Source organism: Aptenodytes patagonicus, chromosome 3, assembly GCF_965638725.1.
Source record: "Aptenodytes patagonicus chromosome 3, bAptPat1.pri.cur, whole genome shotgun sequence".
NCBI lineage: Eukaryota > Metazoa > Chordata > Aves > Sphenisciformes > Spheniscidae > Aptenodytes > Aptenodytes patagonicus.
In genome coordinates, this window is record NC_134951.1 from 81,384,608 (window position 1) to 81,390,640 (window position 6,033).

Consider the following 6,033-nt stretch of genomic DNA (forward strand, 5'->3'; position numbering starts at 1 on the left):
GATAGCTAAAGCGGGTACTATGAAAGCCTTACTCCAAGCTGCAGAAGGTCTAATAGAGTTCCTCCGGACTTAATTCTGACACCAACATTTTTTATAACAACTTTGGCACAAAAAATAGACACAAGAGGATGAAATCTGCTGAAAAGACCAAGCCCTGATTCTCACCAATACCAATGTGATTGAAGTCTCATTCAGGAAAAACTAGAGTGTTCAGACACAGGCTGAAATACGGTAACATGAAAGTAAAATGATAAACTTCAGAACCCAAAAGTAGAAGTTATTGTTTGGAACAGACACAGGAGAAGAGTGGGGTGTAATCCCAGGATCGATTCAGAGATGACAGTGAGTCACCATGGATCAAGCAGCCTGAAAGAGACAAATGTGATTTAACAGTGTGTCGAATGAGACATCTGACACACATATTTCTCATCTGCAATGCTGTGTGTAGTTCTGGTTACTCGCATACGAGAAGGAAATAGTCAAACAGGAGAATGATGGTACAAAAAGCAGAGGAACTGGAAAGCTTACCTTGCAAGAGGAGGCTAATAAGAGTTTGGCTTATTTAGCTCTGCAGAAAAGAAACTTAGAGGGAATATGATTAGTCCCTGAATATATTTTTTAAGCAGCAAGTTAGAGGGGGAGGAATAGTCTTCAAGCTAAAGGAGAGGACATGTGAAGCACAGTCCAAGCTGGTTCTGCTTAGTCCCTAGCAGGCAAAGAAAACCCCCTTATCTATCATGTTTCACACAAACTAAACTTATTTTGGAAATCATCACAAGAGAGTGGAGGAGCACTGGCCCCATTTCAGGCCAGTGAGTTGAACTCCAGACAAACCCTTGGGCATATCTTCAGCTGGTTTTGACTATTATAGCCACCTTCAGAGTGGACTTTTACGCCACTGCGGTTCAGCCTCCATGTTTCTGCAGAAACTGGCGAATGAAGGAAGTAGCCTCAGCGGCAACTGCTGGACAAGTGACTGTTGTGAGGTTAGAAATAATGTACCTAGATAATTTAAATTTACCTCAGAAGAACAGAGTATTCAAACATGGCATGAGGAGCACTTCTTCAAGTCCTGCAGAAGCTCTGCTTTCACAGCAGCTTGAGCTGCAGACAACAGAAAGCAAAAGAGTTTTTAAAATGTTTTAAACAGCAGAGATGAACTGAAAGTTAGGGATTGTTTGAGGATCAGAATTTGCTATCTAATACAGTTCCTGGAGGGTGTTCAGCTAGAAATATGAATAAAATAAACTGTGTAATCTGAGAATTATGAGTGAAATAAACTGGCAAAGCTTATTAGTGATATGCTGATAAGTTGTTAATATTTGGCTAAACTTTAAAGACATGATGAAGGTGGCTCAGGGGGGAGTGTGTACCATTATGCAAAATTAAGCACACAATTTCAAAACCAGTAAGTCTGAGTGACAAGTTGGTTAAGTTAATTGCAAGTAAAAATGGAGCTCTAAAAATTACAGGGAGCATAAAACTACAGCATTGTTACTTCTAAAAAGAAAAATCAAAGGAATGTAACGATGGTGCTTGAAGCGCATAAAGGAATAATGAAACACAAATAGCTACGTGTATTAAGACTAACAATAAGGTTTTTTTAAAATATATTGGAGGTTTGAAAAATGCTAGAGAACAAGTAGTTCCATAAATAAGGTGACAGAGTAAGGAAATATTTGCTATTGGAAAAAAGAATTAACAGAATAATTCGTTCCTTTTTTGTATTTGCATTTCACAAGCAGAATATTATTAAATGTAAGACCTTAGAGAGCATACTGTGGTCATGAGAAATTCTGAAGGCTGAGATTAACCTAATACTCTTGTTTAATGTTAATGAGCATCTGAGATCTCGCTTGAACTAAGATGTTTAATCTTGAGCTTGCCTTGCATTTTTCATTATTTTAAAAAAGTGAAACTTCTAGGAGAAAAAGCTGCATCATGGCTTGCAACAGAAATGCAAATCTAGCTGGCAGCTCCTGTTAGGTCCACGGTCGCTTGCTGTCACTATGAACGTTCATTCAGAAAGGATCATATTAGAAGCAGTAGTAAATCACCATCTGTTGACCACATTAAGCTCAGCGAAGCTTGAGAGAGTCTTTAGTAAGATCTCTAGACATTCCCTCTGACTAAGCATGTTTCTCTGCGTCATTCCCAATCAGTAATGGGGAAAAAAAAATCAGGACTGTATTCTCCCCCAAATTATGATTATTCCAGTTTTCCTTGGCAAAGTTAAGGACAAACAAACCAAAACCCCTCAGAAACAAAGCTTTCCTGCTGTCTAAAATGCAACTTCTTCCTGCTGTTCAACTTCTTTCAGAGCCTCCTGGGCGCAGCCAGTTGCTACCTGCTCTCAACCACCAGCTCCAGGGAATGGCTGCATGCTGGCAGTGTGGCAGCAGAGCCGGCTGGCGGGCTCCTGTGCAGGCAGGACAGCTTGCACCGGGAATGGGATGGGGGATCCCCACGACGGGGGGAAGGAAAACAGCATGTGTACTCATTCACATGAAGGTTACTGTCACGCACGCTGACACGGTGGCAGAGTTAGAGTTGCAAGGGGTATTCTCTCCTAAATTTTCAGATATAAACAATGCTTTTACCACCAAAGGGCTTGGTGGTTTTGGGGTTTTTGTTTTTTCTTCCCTTTGCTTGCTCATGTTTAACAATAAGAAATGCATAGGTGGAAGGGACACAGTGCAGCGCCAGGGAGCTACCTGGAAGACAGCCAAATGAAAACCTTTCTCATCACAGGGCTGAGCTGGACAAGAGAGACACCACTTAATCTAGGGGGAAAACTCATTCAAAAAATTGACAAATGCACAAGTATTGAACAAGGACACAGCTATTTTCAAATAAAACTTTCTTATTTCTTGCTAATCAGAGCAAGAACTGAAGGAGGTAGAGTATGGTGAGTAACTCTTAGTTGAGGAGAATCAAATGGACGTAATGCGTTTAAAGAAGAAGTGAACAGTTATAGGAGTTGTAACAAGCTTTAGTCTATTCTTTTGGACTTGCTAATTTAGCTTTTGGAGAGACAGATGAAGATTAAGTTTCCCTTGATGATTGCCTTTTCTCTCTTTTTTCTGAGGGTGGATACAGCAATTGGTTTTTGGTTTGGTTTGGTTTTCCCCTAGCATAAATAGTTAATGAAATAAACCAAACAACTTGAAAAAATGTAGGGGCTGGGGGAGGGGGGGAACCGCACCCAAACCCCCCCCCAACCCTAAAAAAGGAAAGGTGTGGGGTGAATTCTGTTTGCAGTTGTTCCTTAGATGGAAGGCCCTTGGCTTGTTTCTCTTCCTACGCAACACTGGGGCTCGTGGTAGCAAAAAAGGCTGCTGTCTGAGCCATTAGCAGCCAAAACAAACATAAAGATAGCAAAGAATGGAGGAAATGGAGACACTGAGCCGTAAACATTCATGTTTTAAGGCAGTGATTCAAGCAGTTCAGCATTAGTAACCAGGGTGAGAGTGATTCTCCACATGCCAAGGTATAGAAAAGCGCGGGATAGTTCAGAAATCTACACGGATACAGTCTTTATTGCTTTCTGACTGACAGCAATAACCTTGTAGTGTATCTGGGAGTGTCGTCAAACCCCATGACAAAATTAGTCTAGTGACTAAATCACTTGGTCATCTTCTCCTTGTTAGCTCAGCTAGCATGTTAATGCGCTGCCGAACAAACACAATGTACTACGCTGGTTGCCTCCTCCTCCAGCTTTTACTTCAGCTATCTGCCCTAACGCAGAATGGATAAACAGTTTTCTTGCCAAATAGTAGTGGATTAGCCACAGCAGTGGTGACGACAGCACAGTGTGCGGAAGGATAAGAGTTACAATAGATATTCCCAAAGCAGTAACGTGAGCCGGGATAAGGCGGGAATGAAATGTCATCCTCTAGATGAACGTTTATACACTATGGAAATGATTACTAGTATTTGGTTTGAGCAGAAGGGCAAGTTCAACGTCACAGCAACTCCCAACAAAGATTATCAGACAAAGGTCATATATGCTGCATGTTAACCCCATAATCCAGTTCTCCAGCTCGAATGCAGACTGTGTTGCTAAAATTTATTCTATACAGTAAAATAAACTATTAATACTCTAATAGTCATATTATATCGCCTGTGATTGGAAATACATTACCTTTGATATTTTTCCAGTCTGGGTCCAATCCTGGGAACTACTAAACGCCTACATTTCATATCTGCCTGGAAGCCCTGCCAATCCTCAGAGTTTCTCAGGCTAGGAAAATTAATTGAAAGTATAGCTGAGAATAAATAAAACATCCAAGATTTCAAGGTGCCTGGAATAGTTGAAGTGAAATCCACAATTTGCTATACATAAAGAAAAGCATTGTGGCATTATATCCATGCTCTTAATGATTTTAAAATTAATACAGTATTTAGCAAACCAATCAGGACATTTTATGACCTGTTCAAGTTCTGCTACTTCTGTATATACACATTAATGTAGTAAAATTCTCTACCACTTTCTGAGCTGGACCGTGTTCACTCCATTTTATACACAGTAAGAATGACTGAACCACATACGCTCCTAAGAGCATTACCTAAACAAGATCCTAAAGCTCCAAGCCAGTTTCCAGTCCTACCACAAATTTTCCATGCATCCAGATGGTGCGTCCAGTTTCCTATCTGAAGCCATGGAAAATGGGCACATTGTATGAAAAACTGTACTCTGAATTGCAAGGAGCTCTGGCATTGCTGGGATGGCAGTGGAAAATGGCCCCGAGAACCTTGTCCAAGGTGCCAGAGAGACCTTCTGGCAGACATGACACCAGAAGTAAGTCTACAAGCATCAGTCTTGTTCCTTATCAGAAGGGACTACTGTTTCCTCCCCTGTAAAGTCCACTGATTGATATAATCCCAATTATTTAAAAATTCTTTGGTGACTCTTGTGTCATAATATATTACGCTATTCCTGAATTAACTGACACAGGGAACACTCTGGTTCACAAAACTTCCCATGAGTCTGGAAAGTTTTGCTACGAACAATTTCTTAAAATGTTTTTAGGGCCCATCATTTACTTCCATTTTGCTCTATCAATTTCTACCTGTCTCATTACTGGATGTCCTTCAGCTCTTTTCAGCAAGCCACTTACCCTCTCAGTCATTTCTGGTGCTTATCCCTTCTCTCTTCGTCTCCAGCAAGTCTGGAGCTCTCTCTGGTTCACTGCCTGGGTTATATTTCATTACAGCTGCCACGTTATCTGCAGCAACCATCATTCAAGAGGCTGCTGCATTATCACTAGAAAGTGAGCAACATTTCAACAGCTTTGTGTGGCAAATGCACTGGGGGAGGGTTTCTGCCGCCTCTTGCCAAGTTCCCATTGCTTCACTTTCCCCATTGGTTCTCCTGCTTTGTAGTTCAGGTTCTGAATTTATCTCAGGTTCCCTCTGTTTTGCTCTCATTAGGAAGGCATTCGGGCAGCATTCTTTTCCCCTCATGTTGGAGAATTTGTTCCAGGTCAGTGCTGAGCTGTAGACAGTGTCCTTGAATATGTAACCTGTAATGAAATGAACTATTGCCCTACTGGCTACCAAACTTTTCATGCAGGATTCCCCATCCCCACCCCAATGGCTCCCCACTTATCTGGATGGATGTAGAATAACAGGGGAAAGAGAAAAGTGTAAATTAGAAATTGGAACTGTTCCTCATCTCCCAACATATCTTGCCCAAGTAATGTATCTTGGGCAAGCCTCCACTCACCAGAAGCGTTTGGGCTTTGAAAACTACAGAATAGCTGTGCTATACACCCAGCTGGTGGCAGTTCGATGTTTTCATGTAGATACCAGCCATGTGAAGATGCCTTAAATTCTTAGATGTTAATCCAGCGGTTACTACTAAAGAAAAAAAAATCCTAGAAGCACTAGATCTACTAAAAGTAAAGATTATGTCTCAGAGGTGTCACAGCCTAATTCACAGAAGAGGGATCTGTTCTGTAACAAATGCCTGTTTCTAACTATCCCCATCCAAACCCATGCTGCCATCCTCTTCTAAGCCCAAATCAAACT

General features: G+C 41.2%; 1 long non-coding RNA gene across 1 annotated transcript; it reads right to left on the minus strand.

The window, feature by feature from the left end:
- Nucleotides 1-256: 256 nt before the first annotated feature.
- On the minus strand, nt 257-5,306 carry LOC143158257 (uncharacterized). Its single transcript, XR_012994943.1, has 3 exons — nt 5,121-5,306; nt 1,022-1,104; nt 257-366 (listed from the first exon to the last, which is right to left on the minus strand). It is a non-coding gene; the product is annotated as an uncharacterized LOC143158257 (long non-coding RNA).
- Nucleotides 5,307-6,033: the final 727 nt, after the last annotated feature.